The sequence below is a fragment of the Castor canadensis genome, chromosome 15 (assembly GCF_047511655.1).
Source record: "Castor canadensis chromosome 15, mCasCan1.hap1v2, whole genome shotgun sequence".
Taxonomy (NCBI): Eukaryota; Metazoa; Chordata; class Mammalia; order Rodentia; family Castoridae; genus Castor; species Castor canadensis.
This window is the reverse complement of record NC_133400.1, coordinates 2424431-2450000: the sequence shown is the minus strand read 5'-3', so window position 1 is coordinate 2450000 and position 25570 is coordinate 2424431.

Here is a 25570-nt window from a genome sequence, read left to right as displayed (position 1 = left end):
CCGTTTGGGGTTTTTGACAGCTGCCGTCATTGTTATCATCACCACCACCACCACCACCATCACCACCACCATTATCACTATCACCATCACCACCACCATAACCATCATCACCACTGTCATCGTCACCACCACCACCACCACCATCACCATCATGGTGGCCATCACCGTCATCACTGTGGTCACTACGACATGCCTCCCAGAGCCCTCGTGTGGTTCTGGAGCCTCCAGATGGGCCAGCAGCTGTTGAGGCTTTGGGGAGGGACCTCATCATGGCTGCCTTTCTCTTTGGCTGCTCTTCACACAGTTAGAGGTGACCAGGAGCATTTTACGAGCAGCTGTAGCGTCACCTCTGTCCCCTAGTTTTACCCAGAGCCTGACCTCCCAAGTCAATTACAGCTGTTTTTGTTGTGCTCGTGGCCTCCAGCCTCCACCCCAGCGCTGCTTTCAACAAAGGGTGGATTCCCACGAACGCTCTGCTGTGTTGCCAGCTGGTTCCGATTAGAGTGAGCCAATAAAACAAGGAGCAGCAGGGTCGCAGCGTGGTCCTGGAGCAGCGCTTTTCCGTGTGTTTTGATTTACGGCTGACCAGTGACAGCCAGCCTTTCCACGAGGTGGGTGCCATACCTCACAGGTTTTGTTTGTTTGGGTAAATGCAGCTTTTGAGAGGCTGAAAGACGGGAGGACTTAGGCTTGGACGGCGTGTGCACGAGTTTGCAAGCGTGTGATCTTGTATGTGTGTGAATGCACGAGCGTGGTATGTGGGTGAGCATGACTGCAAGCGTGCAAGCGTGTGCTTGTGCACGTGAGTGTATGCAGCTGTGATGATGGCGCCACAGGCTGGTTCTCTCCGGCAGGGAATCAGACCTTCAACATTTTCATCCCAACGAACCTGGTCAGCACATGGTGAAATGGCCCAGGATATAAGAAATAGACCGAGTGTTTTCCCTCGTGTCACAAACTGTGCCTCAGCCTCCCCACAATTCCTTCCCACCTGCTGTTTAGTTCTCTTCCCAGGCGGCTGTGACTCGGTGTCCACTCTGGCTTTTGCACTGGACAAGCTGCTGGCTATGGAAGACAGCCCCACAGAGCTCTGCCGTGGCCTGGGAAGCATTTGCTGGGGTGCAGATGGTACAAAGGACAACATGAGGAAATGGTACAGTTCCCCATTTGGTCAAGAACAGGAGACAGGGTGACAAGGCGAGTCCCAACCCCATGGAGTTCTGCTGGCCCTTTTCTCCCTGGTCCACCGAGCACTGGGGCTGGTATTCAGCAGGTGCTCAGAAACTGTTTTTCCTGAATGCATCACCAGGGAGGGTGGGGAGAGTCCTGGGGAGGCTGTCGGGGGAGTGGGTTTCAGGCTCCTATTAGGATTCTGTTCAGGATCGTTCACCTATTCCAAAGTCCAGGGTGTAACTGAACAGCACCCTTCCTGTCATGGAGCTCAGCTCCTGGGTGGGAGACAGATACGCAAGAGGTCAACAGGCAGCAAACGTCAAGAGGTCATGGTCGGAACTTGAGAAAGAAAAGACCTGCATGGGTGACCAGGGAAGGCCTCTCCCGGAAGTCCACAATTAGGCTTAACCTGAAAGAAAAGGGAAGGAGCTCTTCCCCACCTCCCACCAGGGAAGAGAGAGGAAGAACCTTCCAAGGGTCACAGCAGCAGGTGCAAAGGCCCTGAGGTACATGGAACGTGGAACTGGGCATCCCGTGGGTGAGGAGTTTGCAGGGCTGGAGCCCAGTGAGGTGAGGACCTGCACTGGTTTCTCAACCTGGATGTGTGCTAGGAATTCCGAAGCCCAGAGTACACACCAGAAGGCAGGCTCTTGTGGTGGCCCAGGTAGTCAGGTTTTTGTTTGTTTGTTTGTTTTGTTCTGTTGTTTTTTAGCAGTACTAGGGATGGAACTCAGAACCCCCAAGTTTGCTAGGCAAGCTCTCTACCACTTGAGTCATGTCCCCAGTCTTTTTGGTTTTCTAGTTTATTTTTCAGATAGGGTCCTTGGACCTCAATCCTCCTCCCTCTGCCTCCCATGTGGCTGGGATTACAGCTGTGAACCACATACCTGGTCCTACTCAGTGTTTTTAAGGAGCTCCCCGTGACTATGCCAGGGGAGTTGAGCTGCACTGAGCTCAATGGGCACAGATGTGGCATTTCAGAACAGGTCAGCGAGGTGGTGACCTCAACTCAGGTGTTGTCCATGGGGACAGAGAGACATGGTAGTATGGAGAAAAGAGGCCTGGGGTCACAGAGATGGGACAGGGGACCAGGAAGGGTGCTCACTCCTGGCTAAGCAGCTTGTCCAGTGGGACAGACAGAACTTGACACCTGGACAGTGAAAGGAGAGAGGCGAGGAGGACCGCGCAGGGCCACAGGGCCCATTTGAAACTCTTGCGTTTTCTCTGAAGGTGGGGATTGGCCCCCAAGCCAAGACCAGCACTGGTCTGAGGAGGACCAGTGTTCCAGGGATTTCCCAAGTACAGCCAGGCCAGGGGCCACTGAAGGATCTTCAGCCTGTGAGTCGCCTTGACCACACAGACTCAGGCCTCAGGCGAGTGATGGTCACAGGTGCTGGGCAGAGGCCGGCCTCTGCATTTTGGGACCATGATCAGTTGGGATGTGACAACTCAGGCTTCTCTCAGGTCTCATAAACTCAGCATGTTTTTGCCAGTGGTGTACAAGGAAGGAAAAAGAGTTGGGTACAAACTCATTAGGTACACACTCTTGTGCCCTTTGAAAAGCCAGCTCTCTGCCCAGCACCACTGCCACGGCAGACGTGAGCTGCGGCCTCTCTCTGTCTCTCGTGGATCCCACCTTTCGGGGTCAAGAGCATCTTCCCATTAGCCAGCCTGCACAAAGTGAGCACGTTGTTGTTTTAAGGCAATTCAAAGCTAGATTGAAAAAAATCCCTAGAAAACCAGGCAGGAGTTTGCATAGATAACTCCACAAGAAATCCCTGTGTGCGTGGGTGCTCTGGCCTTGAGGTGGCCTCCTGGGCTGATGTCTGTCCTCTTCCCCCACGGACAGCTCTCAGGAGGTGGGAGCAGATGGAGCCAGTGAAGTCCACAGTGCAGGGCCAAAGCTCTGCCAACTGTGTCCCCGCAGCCACACTGGCGTCCTCAGGAAAGGTGTCTGCTTATTACACCTGCCCGGAGAGGACTCAGCTTCTTTCATCCCAAGTGGTGAGGGATAGGGTTTTCCAGTTTTCTATGGAACACTGACACCCAGTGTTCCTCTGCCATGTGTTGTGCCTGTGGCTGTGCTAGGGGTCTGAGCTTTGGGAGGTTCATGCTGGGGGCGGGTCAGGGACCCCCTCTGGGGAAGGTGCCTCATGAACTGAAGCATTCTCCACTTTCATCATTACAAAAGTTTCCTGTTGAAGCCTAGGAAATAGAGATAGGGCCAGGGGTGGTGGGGCACGCCTGCAATCCCAGCTACTCGGGAGGCAGAGATGATAGGATCACAGTTCAAGGCCAGCCTGGGTAAAAAGTTAGTGATACCTGATGTCAATCAATAAACTGGATGCAGTGTCTCATCTCTGTCATCCCAGCTACCCAGGAGTATCACAGTTTGAGGCCAACCCCAGGCAAGAAACGTTAGCAAGACTATCTCAAAAAACAAGCTAAGGGCTGGCAGAGTGGCTCAAGTGGTAGAGCGCCTGCCTAGCAAGTGTGAGCCCCCGAGTTCAAACCCCAGTGCCACCAAAGAGAAGGAGGAGAAGGAGAAGGAGGAGGAGGGGGGGGGAGAGGGGGCATCACAGAATGGTACCCAGAGAAACCAGGCATAGGCAGGGTTGTTTGAGGCCGAGGGGGATCTATGGGGACCCTGGTCATGGTGTTGCTCCCTGAAGCCACTACTGGTGACATCTTACATGTGTTCTTCAGGTCGTCTCTGTGACGGGGTGTTGACTGCACTTTGGATGAGAGTGAAGCCCTGCTCTGCATTCTAACTCAGGTGACCATGGACTTGACTGTCCACACTGGGAGCTCAGACAGAAAGACGGTAATGAATACTTACACTGTCCCAAATGTGGCTTCTTCCCCATAGAGCCGAGTCCGTGGCTCCCTGGGGTCCTGTCGCCTTTCCACATGAACATTTTGAAGCCTCGTGCTATTCTGCTGTTATAACGGGGCTGGAATTATCAATTATCCTTCTAGCTAAGTCCTGGTGAAAAACCATGATGACTCCTCAGCACAAACCCCTACCGTTTAAAGGTTTTCATGTTGGAATTAAAACTTTAAATTGTAGGAGAAAGTTTACAGGCTTTAAGTTTTTTTCAAAAATTATTTGGGAGCTGGGAAAGGAACCCAGGGCCTCACGTATTCGAGGCAAGTGCTCTGCCACCAAGCTGCACCCAACCCTGGAGTCCTTTCTCAGTGTTAGCAGCCCAGCTGCCCCGAAATCCCTTCCCAGCCGCTGGCTTTGGAGGGCAGCATCAGGTGTGGTCAGGGATCAGATGCCTGGTGGCCTTGGTAAGTGGAAAGTCATCGCGCTGAGAGTGGGGGTGAGGGAGAGGGGCAAGAATATCTGGGGCACAGGTGCACTAGGCCAATGGAAAGAACTGACATTGGAGATATGTTTCTCAACAGTGCTTTGTATTTTCGGGGAGTAGGCCACTTCCATTTCTAGTTCACAAATAAACATATTAAGCATGTGAATTATAAAAATATTACATAATCCTGCTAATGATTTACTTTGAACTCTTTTCCAAAATAAAAAATATTTACCAGTAACCGTAATGGTTGCAACAAGCCCCTTTCCATACTTGCATGGAGCTAGTAATGCCAGCGTCACGGTGAGAGTCTTCATAAGTCTTCCTACAGTTGTGGAAGCTGAGATTTAGAGAAAAATCTGCCCTATGCCTGCCATCAACTGTGGGTTTCCAGTTGCCATGAGTTGGTGACTCGCCTAGCTACTGATCATGCCAGGCTCCCCGGTTTCTGCACATGGCTATGGTAGTAATGGTGATAACGATGATGGTGGTGACAGTGATGATGGTGGTGGTGGTGGTGGTGGTGGTGGTGGTGATGGTGGTGGAGGTGGTGGTGGTGGTGGTGGTGGTGGTGATGGTGATGGTGGTGATGGTGGTGGTGGTGGTGGTGGTGGTGATGGTGATGGTGGTGATGGTGATGGTGGTGGTGGTGATGGTGGTGGTGGTGATGGTGGTGGTGGTGGTGGTGATGGTGATGGTGGTGGTGGTGATGGTGGTGGTGGTGACGGTAATGGTGGTGATGATGGTGATGGTGATGGCGGTGATGGTGGTGGTGGTGGTGATGGTGATGGTGGTGATGGTGGTGATGGTGGTGACGGTGGTAATGATGGAGATGGTGGAGATCGTGGTGATGGTGATGTAGGGCTGGCTAACGTTTATGTGGAACTCATCACACACCATGTGAGTCCTGGTATAAGTCCTTAGCATATGTTAACCATTTAATTTTAAAACTACCCCATGAGTGAGGAATCACCCTCATCTCCATTTTGAGGGCGAGGACACTGAGACCCAGCGTGAAAGCCCTGTGTTCAGTGTCACAAGTGAGCATTGGAAATGCTTGTTCTGGGGGCCATGGTTCAGAGGAGCTGGAGATGAGCGGCTGTGCATCTCTGGAAGCCATAACCATAACCTCGAAAAGCTGTTCTTCACTCAGTCAAAGTATAACCCAGCAGGACCTCCCGGCCTTTCCTTTTCTGCCTTTCTTCCTTTTTATGTTTATTTTTAAATATGTGAGCCTCCATTTCACTTGGAGCCTGTGAAAGTATTTGTCTCTTTCGAGGTGCTTCCTCCCCCTGGAAAGCTGGCTGCTGTCCAGTCTGTTTCCGAGCCAGCCGCGCACACCAGGGGCTCACGCTCTCCAAACAACGCGGGCAGGCACCGCTCACGTGCTAACCCTTTAAACCTCGCTCTGTTTACTCCAGGGCTTTTACCTTGTTTATTGCACAAAAAGTGGCACAAACATAAAATGAGAAACAGACACGACAGACGGAGGGTGTTCCAGACATTCCGTGGGCGCTGTGCATTTTCGGGTGGATGAGGAAAGCGGCCTCCTCCGCCACCCGACTGTGCAGCGCCAGGGAAGCCTGCAGCAGTGCGTGTGCTCAGCAACGAGGCCAGGTGCGCTGAAGGTGCAACAGGCTCTTCCCAAACTCATTGTCCTCCAAGGAGGGCTCCGTCCTAGGTGCCGAGAGTCAAGGGAGAAAGGCTGAAGCCCGTGGCCTAAAGGAACTTTGTCTAGGGTGGGGATGAGCAGAAAAGTGAGCAGACAGCCACAGTGCCTTGGGGACCTTCTGTGATGGGGCCCAGCAGGCCATTCAGTTTTGAGTCCACTTTCCTGATCATAGGAGGGGTCCATGCTCTGTGACTCCCTCGTACTTAGGCTGTGGCCTGGGTGGAGCCTCCACTGGCCTGGGTCCCTTGTGGAGATGTGAAATGGGGTCCACTGATCTCAGGGTTAATCCATTACTGTGCCACATGGTGCTGGGGCACAGAGGCAGGTGGGGAAGAGGGCGATCAGCAAGGCTTCCCTTGGATGTGAGAGGTCACCTGAGCCCCATGGAGTTGATGAGGTGACAAGGACAGAACACCATCCTGGACAGAGGGATGGCACTGCAAATGGTGTGGAAGGAGAGCTTTGCACACCTGTGCCCAGCCTGAGGGCAGTGGAGCATCCAACGTGACCTGCAGGTGAGGGGCTTCGACATTAAACACCATCCCGCCAGGTCTGGGCAGTATCGCAGCAACTAGGGAGGTCACGGAGGCTCCTAAGCAGAGACCACATTGTACTAGAGGTGACTCTGGATTCAGAGTGGCCTGGAGGTTCCAAAAGAGCAAGACTAAGGGCAGAAACCCCACGTTATTCTCCATCCACCCACACATTTATGTAACCAGTAAACATTAGTGACTAGGTTAGTGCTGAGGGCCTGACCCGGGCTGGGCACGGTTCTAGGCATCAGGGAGGCAGCTTTGAGCAGAACAGGTGAACCAGGTGCAGAACAAAACTGAAGGAGGAGTTAGGAGAGTCTGCATTCGTGCTACGTGTCCCTGCAGTGTGGAAAACGTCCTAGAAAAGTCTGACAGTAAAACAGGGTCCTCTCCCTGAGGCGCGGATATGATAACTGCACCTGAAATCCACCTGGCTCCCCAGCCCTTGCAAAAGCAGGAAAGTGGAGAAAGACCCTGCAGCCCGGGACGAGGGGCTGGGCAGTATCCCTAAATGTGGTGCACAGTCTTGGGGGGTGATGTGGGGTGGGAGTGGGGCGGTGGGGGGGAGGTCCCCACAGCCCTGGGTGTGAAATTGTACTGCAACTGTTGACCGGGTGTTGCTATGGAGCCCAGGCTGGCCTTGAACTTGCAATTACAGGTGAAGTACACATTTACCCTCAGCTTTTAGCGATGTGAGTTGTTTTTTTTTTTTTCCCCCAGTACTGGGGTTTGAACTCAGGGCCTTCACCTTGAGCCACATCGCCAGCCCTATTTTTGTGAAAAGTTTTTTGAGATAGGGGCTCAAGAACTATTTGCCAGGGCTGGCTTTGAACCTTGATCCTCCTTATCTCTGCTTCCTGAGTAGCTGGGATTACAGGCGTGAGCCGCCGGTGCCCGGCTTTAGCGGTGTGTTTTAAGAAAAAATGAGAAAGCCCATGTAAGCAATTATAATGTTTAGAATAAAGTTGAGCAAGAAGGATAGAGGAGCAAGGTCAGCTAGGGGTGACTCCAAGAAGATATTAATGGAAATGGTGGCCAAAGACAGGGCAGGACACCAGGTTCTGGCAGGAGTGGGAAATGGTTGCCAGTGATGACATTGGAGCCAGCTGAAGGGACAAGAAGACACACTTTGTCATTCTCTGCAGTCCTTGGAGCAGGAGAACAAGGTCTCTAATGGCCAGGGTGGCCCCCATGGCTTCCCACGGTCCAGACTACAGCTGTCCACACAACTCATTCTGCAGCGTCCGCGGGACCCTGGCCACCCTTGGAGAGGGAAGATGAAATGAAGATGTAGGCCGTCCCCTTGCTGCCCTGGGGCAGTGGTTCTCAGAGGGGCAGACAGAGTGGGGCTGGGTACTTTCTGAGCCTGAGGCATCGTAGTCCTGCTGGATGGGGAGGTCTGTGATGCCCCCCTCACCCACGCAGGGCAGCTGCCAGTGCAGAGCCATACCCTCGCTCACCACCGTCACCCCTGGTTCCCTGTTGTCCTAGGAACCAACTGATGCTGTGCGGGGTGGGCTGGGGACCACTCCCTTGCACTCGCCCCATCTGGGCATGGCGCCCAGAGATGGGATGGTTACGGATGTCATCAACTCACAGCGTTTATTTTTGGCTTTTTCCATTGCATGCAGAGACGGCTATCAAGCCAGACATTTTGCTTTTTTTAACTTTGCCTGGTTTGTGACTCCGGACAGGAGCCAGGACCTAAGGGGAGGGGCTCATATCTGCATTGACACAGAGGTGCCCACTGGGTCTCTCTGATGGTGAGATTAAAACAGTTTCTAAACAAGAGCAGTGCACAACAGAGGCGGGTCCCGCAGAGCTGGGGAGCAGTGGGCAGGCCAAGCCAGGCCATGTGAGATGCCAGGAACTTGCCACAGCTGGCCACACCTGGGGCGTCTTTTCTGCTCTGTGTTTCTGCCAAGATGGGAGGTGGGGATGGGGCAGCCTGCACTTCCTGGTGTGTAGAGCCAAGTACCAATTGCTGGATGCAGCACCTGCCAACGTCAGCCCCAGGTCAGGTGGCGTGCTAGAACCCCTTCTAGACCAGGTCCTGTGCTCAGAGACCACGAGGGGCCCGCTCTGACCACACGAGCTTCCGGTCCAGGGGAAGAAGCAATGCACTTGAGCCCCAGAAAGTTGTAGAGTGAGGGTGCTCCTGATTTCCTCCTACCTCTCTAGTTCCTTATTGCAGAGTGATACTTTCATACTAGATTCTTAAATATCAGGGCTCCTGGAAGCCTGCTGCCTAGCCCAACCGTCAGTTCCCAGACACTCGCTCTTTTTGCATTTCTAAGAATCATAGTTTTACATGGAGTCCTGGAGCATGACCCAGCTGAGCAGGTGTCCTCAGAAGACATGTGTTCACTGTACCCAGCAGAGCTTCCGGTCGGTCAGTGTGTTCTGAGTCCCCAGGTGATGCTTCTGCCGCTGGTCTGAGAACTAGTTTATTTCTTCCTTCCTTCCTTTCTTTCATTCTTTTTTTCTTTCTTTCTTCCTTTCTTTACTGCGATACTGGAGTTTAAACTCAGGGCTTTCCACTTGCTAGGCAAGTGATCTTCCGCTTGAGCCACCCCTCCAGCCCTTTTTGCTCTCATTGTTTTTGGAGATGGGGTCTCACTTTTTACCCAGGTTGGCCTGGACTGGCATCCTCCTTATTTTACATTTCCTGCAGTTGCTGGAAAGACAGATAGGTGCCACCATGCCCATCTTTTTTACATTAAGATGGGGACTTGCAAACTTTTCTTTGCCTGGACTGGCATGGACCATGATCCTCCTGATCTCAGCCTCCCATGTAGCTGGATGACAGGTGTGTGCCACTGCACCCACCTGTTGGTTGAGATGGGGGTCTCATGAACATTTTGCCTTGAGTTTCGATCCTTCCCATCTCAGCCTCCCAAGTAGCTAGGATTACAGGCATGAGCTGCCAGTGCCCAGCTCAGAACCACATTTCGTGACCTATAAGTGTAACCAAGCTCATCCCCTGGCACTGGGAGGGTATCTAGTTCCCTTAAGGCTCAAGAGAGCGAGGAGGCGGAATTTCTGTCAGCCAGAATAAGACCTGTTGTCTTGAGAGCTAACAACAATTCATACAGTTGGTCCTTGCAGCAATAGTGAGGTTATCTCACAGAGTGGTGACACTTGGCCAAACTGTCAGCTGGAAGAAATTGTCAGAAATGGGAGATTTCACCATCCATTTTGAAGTTCCAGCCTCTCTTGAAGTGCAGGAAGACATGGCCCCAATAGCATTTTGTTATGGCAATGGTGGGTCGTGGCTGAGTAGTGGGTGTTCTACTGCAGGAGTGCACAATTTTCCAGACTTGGAATTATTTTATGGTGGCATCAAAATGTGTGTGCAAACCCATCACGTAAGTTATCTGTTGTTCATGCTGGTGACAGAGACAGATGGGAGGGGAAGGAGAGAGTCAGCCAGCCAGAGAGATGGCCAGAGAGAGGGGAGAGGGAGAGAAAGCGGGTCTTGCAGCTGGCAGATGGGCTCACTGTCTCACTCCGTGGATTTCACATGGCGGGAACATGGGAGACTGGTCCCTCCCATCCCATGCCCCCAGCTGCCTAGAAAGTGACTGGAAGTCCTCAAGACATGAGGCCTGCGATTGTGGACGTACCGCCCAGGCAACATGGCCTCGGCGGAAGCTGCTGCTTTCCCTGGATGGGGGTGGGCACGGCATGGTTTACTCATGGTGTAACTCCTCTCTCCAGGGTGACATCTACGCCGTTCTCAGTTGAGGGTCTGCATGCCCATACTAGAATTGAGTTCCCACTGGGGGTCGTCTCTGTTGAGTGATACGAAACAGCATTTTAGCCAAGTTTCTGTAACCCACCCCACCCAGCTCCTGGTAGGAAGTCACCACCAGTACTGACAAATCTGAAATGTATTGCCTCTCCCCAAGTGCCAGGCTGTAGCAGGGGGCTCCTTCCTCAGGGCCCAGAATCTGGGCTGATCTGAGGGCATCCACACTCCACGGAGAGTGGCATCAGACCCACCAACCTGTTCTTGTCCTGTCCCCAGGAAGACAGGCCAGTTGCCCTCCAGCAGGGTAAAGCCACAGAGCTCCCAGGGTGGCGATGTCACTTCCCGCTGGTCTCAGGGTGCCAAGCTTCCCCCCAGAACGGGGTGGGGAGAGAAAGGGCTGCATGTGTGACTCACGGTCAAAAGCCTACCAAACAAAACGTCACTCGCTGTCCCCGAACAGTGAACAAATACACAACTCAGGGAGGGGCTGATGGCTTTATCTCAAGGACCATGCGGCCAGCGGCTGCTCAGCAGATCCTGAGGCCTGAGTGTGCTCACATCCCATGCACACACACCACGCACCCAGATGTGCACATGTCCACACACACGTCCTCCTCGTTCCCTGCACGTACAGAACAGGGTACACCTGGGGCTGGTGGTAGAACTGGACAGAGGTGGGTGTGCGCTGTGGTTCCCTAAATACTGCTCAACTACACACTTTGAAATAGTTCACGTCTTGCTATGTGGATCTCGCCTCAACTTTATAGAAAGCAACAACAACAACAAAAAGCACTCAGCCACCCGTGTGGGCAGCCGCACGTCCTCACGGAGAAACCCGGGCATCTCACTTAATTTCCCAAGGCCAGGAAGAAGGCGTAGCTGGGAGGGTAGCGTTTAGGGACCTGGATTCATGGAGCTCCGAGTCCCCAGGTTTCTCAGACCCACTGCCATCGACAGCTTAGAGGTGGGGGGGGAACACTGTCATGTTCAGTTCTCCTAAATCCACTGCAGTGGCCAGTATGACAGGCCAGATAGATCAATCAGAGCCACCTGTCTTTATAGTTTAATGACCAGGGGTGTGGATCGCCCCCCATCACCATCCCATCTGCAGATGCTTCTGGTGAGACTTCTGTCCCCTTGCTCAGGCCCCACTGAGTGGTTGTTACGTCGATTGCAGTGCCCAGGTCAGCTAGCCGCGCTGGCTGCTCTGCAGTAGGACGTGTTCTCTCCAACAGAACAAAACACAGTGCAGTGGAGCCATGCGCTGTGCATAGGTGCTATGGACACCCCCGTGGTGTCCACTTCGACAGCACAACATTCTACCTCTCTAAGGTCAGAGAGTGGAGCACTGAAAGGTGCGGCTTCAGCCCCTCAGGACTTAGCAGGCAGGGGAGGGTGCATTGGAACAACGATCTCATCCCAGGCACCACAGGACCACCTCGGTGGACACACACACACCCAGTGCAGTTCTCTGATCTTGGGTCGCTTTACGGGTAACTGAATTACAGCGAGGAGCCAAGTGTAACGTGGTCACATAGTCTCTTCCCCTTCTCGAACACAAAGCATAGAAAGGAAGCCAGAGATGGTGTTGGGGCTCTGCGAGTTGGGTCACAGTTCTGCAGACCTTGCACTGGATGCTGGTGATCTCCACACAGCTGCTGGACAAAGGCAGCTCCTCTGCCAAGTTTGGGGCAAGCACAGAGATGGTGGCATGGGCTCAGCCCTGTTGGGGCTGCCTGCTGTCTGGCTGCTCTGCCATGCTGGGTGCTAAGCTACCAAGGACAGCCTGCAGCTGGCCCAAGCCTTGCCTATCCCCACTGCTCCTCAGCAGGTGGGTGCCAGACCGGGGCAAAGCTTAGGACAGAAGGCAAGGTCGGTGCTGATAAATGAATTTGCAGCCAAACCTGTTATCAAGGAAGGGAGGTGGGAGGGGTGTTTCTTTTCCCTTCCTCACTCTCTTTCCCCCTTGTCTCTCCCATCTTTCTCTCAATCTCCCTTATTCACCAATCAGCAAACTTGGGCTGACTTGGACACAGAGATGATCACCCAGGCAGGGCCTCTGCCTGCCCTCAGGGACCTGGCCAAAGCCAGGCTCCAGCACCACTTTCTCTCTACGTCTCCCTTGCTCAGCTGCCCCTGGAACCTGCAGCTGCCCCTGCAGTACCCCACTGGACAGAGTTTGCACTGTGCCAACACCATTGGGGCCACTCCAGAGCAAGACACAGTCCCTGATATGCCATGACCACGATAGCCATGGATGTCACCCTCACACACACCTCTGCCGCTGCCAGCTGTCAGGCGAGACGCCTCCAGGACATCCGGGCCTCTCTGCATTTGGGGAATGGCTCCTTCAAGTCCAGCGTCCTTCTGTCTCACGGATCCCTGATGCCCTTGATTTTTGCTGACAGGGGACATTCTTCTGCAGCTGGTTAGGCCTCTGGCATGTGAGAGGGAAAACCGTGGTCAGAGACATGGCTGTGCCTCCCTCCTCCTTCCCGTGTCCCTAGCCCTCTGGATAACTGCCTCTTACTTAGACCCTGCAGGACTTGGCCAGCCCTGGTAGTGACCACAGCTGGAAACAGTGAATGATGGGCCCAACCCTGGGCTCCCAAAACATAGAACATTCTGGATCCCTCAGACAGCCATTTCCCTTGCCAGAGTTAAGTCAGGAGTGGCTGTGAGGGGAGGGACCGACCGGTCCTGGGAAGGCCTGGGACACGGTGTCCCCATACTTATGCCTGAGAAAGTCTGCCAAGCAAGAGAGAGGCCCAGTGTGTGAGTCTCCAGGCCTGTTTTGGCCTGGGGTGGGGACAAGTCAGCTGGCGTCCCAAGGTCAAAGGCAGGCAGGTGTAATGAGGTGTCTGCCACTATTGCCTGACTGTGCGGCCTTGGCAAATTGCTGACAACGCTCTGGGCCTCAACTTTCCAGTAATGAAATGGAAGGCTCAGAGAAGCTTGACAATTCCAAACCCCATAGCCTCAGGACCCTGGTCACCAGATGTCACCAATCATAACACATCGCTGATGGGTTTGCCAGCCTGTGTCCTCAGTGAGGCTGACACCAGGACGGAGTGAGGGATGTGAGAAGAATGGGGATGAGCCGGTATGATGGATAACACGTGGATGGGGGGTGGAGGAGGCAAGTAGGAGCCTTTCATCTGGAGAGGGGTGTGTCCCCGAGTCTCAGCCAGGCCACTTGGGAGCTCCAGAGAGAAGGTGGCTCCCAGAAGATCCTCTGGACAGACTGGAAATTGCTTTGGGCAAGGTGAGGCAGCACATGACGGTGGAGTAAAACTGTTCCCCTTATGGCTGGGGAAGAAAAGACAAGAAGAGACCTGGGTCCCAAAAGTCCCTTCCACGGCACCCCTCAAAGACCTGAAGACCTCCCACCAGGCTGCACCTCCCAGCAGCACTGAGCTGGGGACCTTCAACAAATAAACACAGGGACCTATGAGGGACAGCCATCCAAGCCCCCACCTGGGAGAGCACTGGCTCTGTGTCTCCCCGAGAGCCAACATGCTCCGAAACAGCTCCTGTCTCCGGGCTGAACAGCACTCAACTTTTCTCCTCGGGAGGAGACGCTGGCTGCTTGGGGCACCTCAGGGTTCAGATGAAGCATTTTGTCTTTGGGAAGCTTGGGAGGACGGGAGAGCGAGTCCATGTGGGTCCACCATCTGGACCTCACACCACTATCCACGCATCTCTCCCCCCTCCCTCTTCCCCAGGTGTCACAGGCAAAGCAGACTGCCTGAGAATCTGTTTATCCCCCGTGTTGGTGGTGTTTAGTGGCGTCTACACTGACTGGGAAAGGTCGGGTATCCTCCCACCCAGTGCCTGACAGGGCTGAGACGAGCTGTTTACAGGAAACTGAGAACTTCAAAGAGTCGATCTGGTCACGAGTGGGTTCCAGATGCCTGGGAATGACTGACCTCAGAGTGCCAGAGAGGTTGCCAGAGATGAGCGCGCTCCTTCCCTCCATCTCTCTGTCTGTCTCTGTGTCTCTTCTGTCTCCTCTGTCTCTCTTCCTGTCTCTCCCTCTCCGTGTCTCTTCCTGTCTCTATCTCCATGTCTCTATTTCTCCCCGTGTCTCTCACACACCTCCCATTCTCTCACACACACAACAGACACTGTCCCTAACTTGCAGTGGGTTTGCTCCCAGTTCTCGAACTTTCCCATTTATTTCCTGTCCTTGGGAAAGGGAAATTTCTAAATCCTTTTGGGGCTTCTCATTAAGATCCTGACAAATGAGAGGGAGAGCCAGGCTCGAAGCCCACCACATGGCCAAATATGGTATAAAAATGTGCCCTTCCCCCCTGCCTGGCCCATAAGTCAGGACCACAGCACTACCTACGGCCCCTCGAGGGCCGTGCCTCATGCCGGCCTCACCCAGATCCCAACAAATGCTAAATTGGCTGGTGTGGCCACACAGACTTCCCGGTGAAACCTAAGATGCAAACGGGTAACCTTTAAAAACAATGCCCGGCTTTCTTTAAAGCTGCCGGACCCGTCCCAGTTGCCCTGCTTGGGCCTGATTGACAGGGCCCCTGGGACCCAGGGTGAGGCCTCTGTCAGGGCTCTGGCCTTTTCTGGGGCTTTGAGGCCCCCAGCAGACTGTCTGGATGGCCCAGTGGGGACCTATCTTTCAGCCTACCCTGTCAAGAATCCCTGCTCCCTTCTAGGGATACTAGCAAAGAGGGGCAGGAGCAAGACAGCTTGTCCCCCATGTGGCTGGTCATGAAGTCCTCTACTATGACCCATCTCCATGTGTCCACCCAGCACAGGGGGCCAGGAATGTCCCTGGTCGTTCACCCCCGAGCTCTTCACAGCAAAGACAGAGCTCAGGCTCCCAGCATGGGTAGGGAGCTTGGCTGGGGCTCTCTGATCCTGGGCAGTGACTGTCATCACAGACCTCTGTGAAAAACGAGCCCTGTAATCTCCACCATGGGCAGCCACAACTGTGGCCTGTGTAAGCCGTGCTGTTCACTGTCCTAGCCGGACACCCTCCAGGCAGTGGCCTGCTTCACTGACATGGGAAGTGACCCCTGAGCACCTCTCAGAGCCCATGTGAGGCCTCACAGGACACTCTCAGCCGTACTGGGGGCAGCTCTTAGCTCCCCCAAACAGAGAGGACCCAGAGGCTAAGGCACCGCTCAAAGTCCCAGAGGCAGTGAGGGGTTTTTCCCTAGGACTCAAATCTAATTATTTGGTTCTACAATGTAGGTTCAGCCCCTGCCCCACTCCCCTAAGAAACTCCATTGTTCTCCTGAGAGGTTTTCAGTGGTTACAGAGCATGGACAACACCCAATGCCTTTTGAAGGTTCTGGAAATCACTGACCAACACTGTCTGAATGGTCTATGTGCCTCAGGTGTCTGCAGCTCACTCCTCCCACCCCACCAGTCCAGGCCGACTGGCCACCTTACTGACTTTAGACACAGACACCTGCCGGCCACAGGGCCTTGGGACACACTGGTCCATCTGTTTGGCATGCTGCCTGGCTCATTCCTTTCAGCCAGGTCTTCAGAAAGGCCTTCCCCGGCCACCCAAGTTGATCTCAGCAGCTGGCTGTCACTGTGGTCTCGCTCCTCACCTATAAAGCTTTCAGCAGAGCTCTGGCTCCTTCCAGTATGAAAGAACTGGTGTGCTTGCTGGTCACAAGGTCTCCTCCCCACAGCTACAGGTCTGCAGAAGGCAGGAATTTCCACACAATCCACCCACAGAACAAAGCCACCACCGGTGGGGACCCAAAGTATTGATTTGTGGATGAATTGATGAATAGCACGAAAAACTTGAGCCACTTGTAGAACACACGTTCTCGTGACATCCACCCGGCAAACAGCTTTTATTATGACTTCCAGTTCACAGTCTTTCCCCCCGACTGCCCTGCTCACCCCAGGGCCCCCACCCCACCCCAAGTCATTTTATTCCACGTGCTCAACACAGGCACAGAGGACCCGGCTCATGCCAGCCGATCGGAAACCAGAATCCCCTCCCAGGGAATTTGGAATTGGAACCCAAAGAGAATTAACTCAGCATTGGATAGCAAGATATGTTGTTCACTGTCGTGAAAATATTCCGCAAATGCAGAGGTGAGTGCAGGGGAGGAGCCATGAGGAACACAAGGAGTTTGAGAGAAAAGGGATGGAAGGAGAGAGGTGGGGAGATGGAGGAAGAGAGAGAAAGAAGAGAGAAAAGGAGGGCGAAAGGAAGACAGATGAGGAGAAACGGAGAGGGAGAGGGAGGAAGAAAGAGCAAGAGTGAGTGAGAGAGATGAAAAGGGAGAAGAAAGAGAGAGGAGGAAGGGAGGGAGGGAAGGTGGGGGATTCCTGGACCTTCCCAGGCCCGGCCCAACTCCTCTGCAGAGCCTGTCCTCCCTCACACCCCCACAGAGGAGCCCTGGGCGGCATCCAGGGAAGGAAAGAAGATGTCTCGGGGATCACAGCCTCATGCTCTCAAGGACACCCCTCAAGTGTGCATGTGTCACCAAGGTTGTCCCTATAGGCTCAGTGCCTCCACAGACTCAGCAGTGCTCCTGAGCCACTCTGTGTGCATGGGTCATGATACAGAGCACACGGGCGCCGCTCTCAGCAACCGGGGAAGAGATTTCAGAGACCTGAAGGAAGAAACCCAATCAATGCAGGGAAGTGAGAGGCAGAGCCATGGGAAGGGAGAGGTGCCATTTGCAATCGGGTGATCACTGAAATGTGGTGCCTGAGCAAAAGAGCAAAGGAGGTGAGGGAGAGGTTACATTCCAGGCTGTGGGAACAGCAAGTGCAAAGGCCCCGGGTGGGAGTGCAGCCGAGAGCCAGCTGGATGGCTGGGGGAGTGAGCGAGGAGAAATTCTAAATGGAAACGAGGTTAGCTGGGCTGTGGGGGACAGGCACAGAGGCCCCTGCCAGCCATGTGTATGATTTATTTAGGCCTCTCCAAGTCTTGGGAGGCAAAGGAAGGGGACAAAGACTCACAGAGGTCAGGTGAATTCCTTAAGGTCACAGGACGACTACATGGGAGGTCTGCAGCTTGACCACGGGCCGCTGGACCCCCCACAGCTCCACCAGATCCCCCATGTCTCCTTCTCTTTTGGCCTGAGCAAACCCAGCAGCCTCACTCATGGTTCTTGTTAAACAGTGGGGCTGCTCACCGCAGCGGCGCACCATGTAACATCCACCAGCTCCACAGCCTCACCAGTTCGTGGGTTTTGCATTTTGCTGGCTGCAGTCACCCTCATGCGCACAGGGGACCTCACCATGCTCCAACCTGCATTCCTCTGTCAGTGAGTGGCACTGACCTCCTCCGTGCAGGATGGACACAAAGGGCCACCACGCTGACCCCTGTGTATAAAGTGTCCATAGTGGGGAGTTCAGAGAGACAGTGCAAGCTGATGGCTGTCAGGGGCTGCGGAGTGGGGAGCCGGGGCTCACGAGGACTAGGGTTCCTTTTGAGGGTTGACAATGTCTTGAAAGAATGTCAATGCCACCAAATCGCTCACCTGGAAACCATTAAGCTGGTGAATGTCAGATTAGGTAGATTTTTACCACAATAATAGGGAAGTACGGGACTGCTGAGGCTCCTTGGCAGGGGAGGGGGCTATAAATTTTATCATCTAACCTCCTGTCTTTTGCTGGAGCTTGTCGTATGTATGGGTAGACTTGGCCCCTCATCGAGATCTTCAGGAATCTACCTTAAGATGTGTGTTGGAAAGGTGCCGTTCTTTCTCCGTGCCTTGTGGTCAGATGCCAGAGTGAAGAGGGGAGTTTGCTGATTACTGGCTTAACTCTGCAAAGCACAGCCCCCCGTAAGTATCTCTGAGGTCACCCCCAAATAAACAGCTCCCAATAAAATCGCCGTCCAGCCCTGCATGGAAGCTCGAAGAACAAGAACTAAATGACAATTAATAGTTATTTGGTTTCTTTTTTGCAGACACATTTGGACTGCGTTTCAGGCAATTTTATGGGCGAATGCTATTTTTGAGCTTTCTCAAATTCCCAAATTGCATATGACGCATCTCCAGGGAGAACATGTGGAGTTTTAAGCTCACAACTTAAAACAGCTGAAGCTGTCCCAAGACAGATGAGACTGGTACGGTCCCACGAGTGCTGTCAGGGAGGGCTAGACAGTGCCCAGCCGGCACCTGCCTGAAGTACAACTGGCAAGGTGGGCCGATCTCAGACCTGGGCGCTCTGGGGAAGGGACAGATGAAGGCAATGTGAGATGGAGGGGGGCGTGGCAGTCTGAGGATTTCCCCAGCTCTAGGGAAGCCCCTTCCTTCTCTTGGCAAGGCTTTCTTGGCCACACAGAGCTCTTCTCCACCTTAATCTAGAGTCAGCCTGTCCCAGGTGGACACAGGTGGGCTTCCCACTGTGACCTTTTGCTTCTAGGACTGCACAATCTAATAACAGTTTTGGATCCTGCCTACAGATTCTGAGGGGCCCATCGCTCTGTGGGGGATAAGCTAAGTCTTGCAGGGCTTGCCTGGCCTGATTCTCCAGTGCCACCAGGCATGCTGGCTTCCTTCAGTTCTTCCTTCTGCCCCAGGATGCTTGCACATGCTGTACTGTGCCCTGGAAAGCTGTTTTTGCACTTGGCTTCTCCCTCCCTTTCCACCAATCAGCTTCCCCTCTCGCTGTAGCTCCAGTTCACCTATCCACGGAGCAGAGTACCTGAGCGCCACACAGGCCAGGTCTGCAGGTGTCATTCCCTGCATACTGTACGTACCTCCTTCATTTGCAAGATACGCTGGCCATCTGAGGGGAGACCTGGAGGGTCTCACTCGCCATGGAATCCCCAGCACCTCAGTGGGACCTGGTCCTTGGCCCACTCGTGATAAATAACTCATGTGTAAACAAACGTTTCTACCTGGGATCTGGGCTGAAGCCAGGATGGACAGGTCTGCAGTTTACATCCCTGTTACCCTGAGTCATTCATTCCTTACTCTATACATTTGTTCAAAAGCTACAATGTGTCCAGCTCTTCGCTAGCACACATGGAAGGAAACTCAGCCTTTGCCTGGAGCCCTCCAGGTGCTTATAATTTGATTGGAACAATGAAAGTGATACACTAAGAATAGTAACGAATGTGCACAGAGAACTTGGGCTTGACCAGCAGTGGGGACCACAGGTCTCCAGGGATGGCAGCCACCCACAGCTGCAGGAGTGGTCGGACCCTCCACGACCAGAGGGATGTTTGCACAGTCCACGTTTCTTGGAGCCTGTTGTTGCTGCTTCATGGTTGTTTGTGTTGGTTTTTTTTTTTGGGGGGGTGGGGAGGGTGGCTGGAAATCAAACCCAGGCCTCATGCATGCTAGGTAAGCATCTACCACTAAGTTACACCCCCAGCCCCAATAGAGTATGCAAGCCTACTCCCTTGCAAACGTGTCTGGAGCAATGTGGTCACTTGGATCAGAATCACCTGGGTCATTATTACCTGGAGAGCCAGAACGGCTGAGGGAGGGGCCAGAGACTCTGAGCTGCCATCTTAACCAGCTTATAAACTTGAGGCCATTGGTCCAAGGCCAAGGTTCTTTGGACATCTGATCACCTTCCTTGGCGTATTGCATTCCCGCCTCAAATAGATTAGAAGCAGCTGGCAGGCTGCAGCCCCTGCTCCAGTGTGTCTTCCCACGCCCACCTGCACAGTACTAGGCTCCTGAGAGACACCCCAATCGGCTCACTGCTTATTCAGTACAAACTTACCATCTTGAATTGGCCTTGTAATCCAAATCAGAATCCGGAGCCCTCGTGTCAGGAGGAGCCTCCTTTGCGTCACTGCAGAGCCCAGCTGCCGCTGATGAGTCTCATCTTTCCTCCTCTTGACAAAACCACATCTCAGAATTAGGGCGGAAAACACAAGAGGTACTCACTTTCCCAGCATGCCTTGCAGCCAGGGGTGGCAAAGGGACCCAGTTCAGGAAACTCTGCTCATGGCACCAAGCTCCTGGGGCAAAACTGAGTGGTTCTGGCAAAGACAACATGCATGCAGCCACAAAGCCAAAAATATTTACTTTCGGGCCCTTTAAGAAAATGTTGGCCAACTCCTACTCTAGAAGATTTAGGTTTGCTCCAGATTGGAAATTCCATTACCTGGCAGGGAACCTATTTCCATACCCGACTTTTACCTTTCGCTAACCCGTTCCCTGGGCATAAAATCTTAGGAACAGAATTGATAGACGAAAGAGATTCCCATCTTTGTGAAGCTGCCTGAAATTTACAAGGCTCCCCAAATCCAGTAAACACTCTCATTTGGACTACAAGCAAATAAATCCAGAATGTTAATACATTTAGGGCGTCGGGATAACTCTGAGAAGCACAGAAATGGTGATTGAGATTAATTTCATGAATTTGGGTATCTAGTGACCAGATTTGCATTTTTGTGGTGGCTTCACTTTCTAAAGAATCCAGTAATGAAGTTACAATGAAAAGGTGTTTGAAATGGGAGCCCTGAACACTTTGTCTTCTTGTGAAAACTTCTTCTATGGAAAGGAGACGATTCGTCAGGGAAATTGGTTCCTGGGAAGCAGCAATGTCACCCTCTGCAGCCTGGCTAGGGGGGGTGGGGACACTGGCTAGATTATAGCATTGTAATAATGGCTGTGCCAAAGTGGGATCCCCAAGCCTGTGACTGTCACCTCCCCCAGCTCAACTGGACCCCACTCAGCCTCAAGTCAGGGCAGGGCTCCAGGGCCCTCTGGGCTATTAGGTGGCCATGGGAGCCTGCTGTGCTTGCTGTAGGTGCTGGATGAGATGGCCCGTGTGTCCCGAGGCCTCGCCACACAGACAGACACTTTCAGAGAGGCTGGCACTCACTCCATGCAGTCAGCCAAGGGCCCTGGGCAGCAGAGAAGAAGATGGCCAGGAACACGTTATCAAATGGCACTCAGCCCTGGTCCTCCACCCTGCTCTGGCGTGTGCTTGGAGCTTGGGTACAGGAGGACAGTGACAACCCCAGCAGTCAGGGGGAAAAGAGAACAAAGGGTATGGGGACAGCGGACTGCGGACTGCCAGCCACTATGCAGCAGGACTTCCTCGGGAGCTGCCAAAGAGCACTGTTTATTTGGGGGAGTCCTGCCCCTTACACTGTGATGAGATCAATCTGGGGCTGGGGTCCCCAAGGAGATTCCAAAGTGCAGCCCATTGCCTGCATCTTGGCAACTCTGACCCTTCACACCCTCCCTAGTCCTTGGTCTCCCCTCTCTTGCAGACGCCCAGGCTGTTTTCTTCCTTTACACATCGGCCTCCAGCTACAGTGCTGTCTCCACCCCTCACCGCATGACCCACCCCAACACCCCCACCAGAACCAGCACCAAAGAAAATCACGGATGCAATGTGGAGCAAGCATGGCCCAGATTCCAGGGGCCGGTCCACCCGAGCCTCCATCCTGACTCCAGGGCTCGACGGCTGCTGACTTGGGGCAAATGTTGTGCCCTTTCAACTTGCTTTCTCACTGGCAAAGTGGGAATATGGAGTCTGATAGGTGGTGTGTGTGAGTCACCGCAGCCCAACTCGAGCAATGTCGAGCTGCATCCTCAGTAAGCAGCTCGCATCTAAAGAGTACTCTCGTTCTCTAAGGTCTGGGTCTTTGGAGGTGATCTAGACACTCCAAAGTATTCCTAGGCCCAGAAAGAGTCTGACAGCTTCACGGACAGCACGGCGTCTGTTTTTGGTCTTTACTGACAGCACACCTCTTTCTCTGGAAGTCATGGAATTTAGAAGAGCCAAAAGTTCTTCAGAGCCAGGCACGGTGGGTGATTCATTAATTTAGCAAGCATGGTTTGCATTTCATGTGAAGAACCAAAATGAATTTCACAACTGGAGAAGCCCTGGGTATATGTAACAGCCTCCGATGGCAAAGATCAACCAAATGTTGATAACGCCTCCATATATCGGAGTCGTCTACCTACTGATTTGCTTACTTAATGAATGTCTGGCAATCCTTTGAGATGGAGACTGGGGACAGACAGGCAGGTGCTAGACAAATAGAAAATTATGTGGTCCTTTGCTTGCAGAGTCATCAAGGAGCATCAGGAAGTAGAAGTGGCACCTGGTCTGTGAGCAGTGTGTGATGACAGCCACTGTCGAAGACGAGTCCTCAACAAAACAGGCAAAGCTTTAGCTGAGATTGAACCAGGGCCTGCTGGCAGATTGGCTAGGTGACCCCTGTATGGACTGAGGCAAACATGGAGCTGGTCACCAAAGTCATCCTCATCCCATGTCCTGAGACACTGCTTTCCTCCAGGGCCAGTGGTGCTGGCCAGTGAAGGGCAGTGTAGACCCCCGAACTTTGGGGACACCCAAGCCTGGAGTGAGTGTGGCTCAGCTCTGTTCCCATGTGGAACTGGCAGCTGCCTTGACTTCAGCCTCCCTCTCTGTGCAGTGGTCCTTCCTCATACCATAGCTGCCTGTGGTCTCACACTGGAATGGGGCTTCTTTCTGCACGTTCCCACAAAGGCGGAGCAAATGGGCCCATTGCTGAGCTGTGGCTCTACCTGGCCATCTGAACCACCAGCATGGCCACAGCCCTACTTTGTCTGCAGCATGGATCATGTGAGACCATTTGGCTGAGCAGCGCCTGAGTAACCCCTGTAAGTCAGAGTGGAGAGGACATGACTCCCCCACCCCAGCATAGCCAGAGCATCAGGGTCAGCAGGCCCTCACAAGACCACCTGTGTGAACATGCATGAGCCACACAGCCTCTCTGAGCTTCCAATTTGTCCTCAAATGGAAGTTACATGGGTGATCAAGAGGGTTGGCTCCAACCGTGGGGAGGGGCAGGCGTCATGGATACAAATGGGACTGCCTGCTTCTTCCTGATGCCAGCACTACCTCTGTCCTCACAGGGTTCATCTCCATGTGTCATGGCCTTCTGTGCCTTTGCCCACTAGAGGACCATGGGCCCATCTAGGCAGGTTGCATCCTTCTCACCTTCACACCCAACCCTGGCTTTCCTGACAGGCTGGGCTAAATCCTCCCAGCCTCCTCTGTTCTCATCAAAGGATAGGGACAATGATCATGGGACAGTTAACTGAATCTGTACACACCTGTGTGTACAGGTGCTCCTGTGTGGCACCTGCAGATAAGAAGTGCTCAGAAAGTATCACCATTATCACCATCACCATTTATCCCCACCATCACCACCGCCGTCATCACCACCACCACCATCACCACCATCATCTCTAACTTCTACATACTTTCCATGCACTGGAAACTGGGAGAATCAGTTTTGTAAATCAACCCATGAACCACCCCTCATCAGTGGGCACTCACTATTCTCCCTGTTCAGAGGGACCCGCCAAGCATGAAGTGGTCAGTAAATGGGTGAGGCTGAACCCAGCAGGAAGGGCAGAAGCGGGATTTGAACCTAAGCATCTGGCTCCAGAATTCCTGTTCTGATTCACGGTTGTGTAGATATCTTAACACAGGCTGAACGCCTGTTTAAAACTATTGAAAACACACCACTGGATGTATTTAGGCACAAAACTTTATTTATATGCCTGAATAAAATTAGAAGATTTCACAGTTAATTTAGCTCATTGGACCGTTACGTTGGCTAATCCAAATCAGCTATTCTGTTTGATCTTTTCTGAAATTGGCTGCAACTATTATTACTATGGCTAAAAATGCAGAGCAAACCCTTCCTGTGTTGTCTTAAAGCCAAACCAGCTGACAACTTTCTAATATCTGCAATTATCAACTGGAAAATTTGTCATAATCTCGGTGACAGGACATTTCCAAGTGAGATTTTTATCTCCGAGTACATCAAGGGGACGGGGATAGCAGCCCAGCTCGCCCCACGTGCTTCTGGCTGTTTGTTTTTTGAGGGTGGGCGAGCATTTGGGGGGCTGGCTGTCTTGCTGTTCTCCCTTTCCACGGTTCTGTACCTGTTTCATAAGGGACAGGTGTGGATTGCACAGTGACCAGAATCTGGAGCTGGGCACTAACCTGGGTCAGGTCCTGAGAGTAGACTTGGTCCTTTGGCCTCCCTGTGAGGTCTCCAGTACAGTGACCACCAGACTGTTACGGAGTCAGGGGCCTGGCTATGAGTTTGTCAGCTGTCCCTGGGAAAGCGCTGGGTGAGGGATCCCCACTGGGGAGAACACTTGCGCTCCCCTGCTTTTAGGGTGGGAAATCAGAACCTTTAGGGTGGAGATGCAGAAACAAAGAGAATGTTCCATTCTACAATATTATATAGCATGTGGGAGGGAGGAATAGCTTTGTGTGTGTGTGTGTGTTTGTGTGTGTGTGTAAATTGAAAATTCAGAGTGCCAAAAGATTTTTGGCAGTGGCGAGTTTTAGACGGGACCCTGGTTACTTATGAGAACTTGCTCTCCACAGTCCTTTGGCGTGCTTCTGTTTCTCAGAAGGGACCATGTTGAAAAAGTTTGAGAAATGCTTACTTGGACAATTAGTTGGGATGAATACAGCAGTCACTTTATGTCCATCCAGTCATTTGTATACTTCTTCAAAATCCCAACTGCATCTCTGGGTCAGCTAGGGTCTAGCCAGGTGTGGTTGGTGATTTGCTTAGCCAAGGGATGGTGGCTTGCCTTAGCCAAGACCCACAGAGGTCACCTTCTTCCTTCTTGGGATGGACATTCTCATTGCAGAGAGGCTCAGTACCAGAGTTCTTGAGAAAGCAACGCAGCTGCTCACCCCCACGCGTGAGTTACAGTGCCACCTCTGTCTTTTATCACCATTCTTTCTGCTGTTGCACCAATCTGTGCAACCCGCCAGTTGCTCTTGCTATGGACGCTGTCTTTCTCTGCAATGCCCTCCCCAGCCCAGAGCCCCTGCTGACAGTCCTCTGTGGATTTTCTGGGCTCTGCCACTTGAGAGCTGTCCTCTCATCAACCACTTTCTCTGTTACCCTTCTCTGAAGCCACGGTAGTGGGCGACTCATCCCGGGCCACACAAAGAGATGGAGGCTGACCCAGCCCAAGACCCCAGCACCCCCATCTCCCTCCAGGACCTGTCTCACCATGACGTCAGACTCTTGAGTCTGGAGGCTTTGAGGTAGACAGTGGATGACATGCCAAGGGGGAATTGGGCCCAATGTTACCAAATTTAATAATTTTTAAAGCATGAAAAATTTTTACAATGGAAAATTCTTCTATTTCTTAAAAGCAGGAGGTTT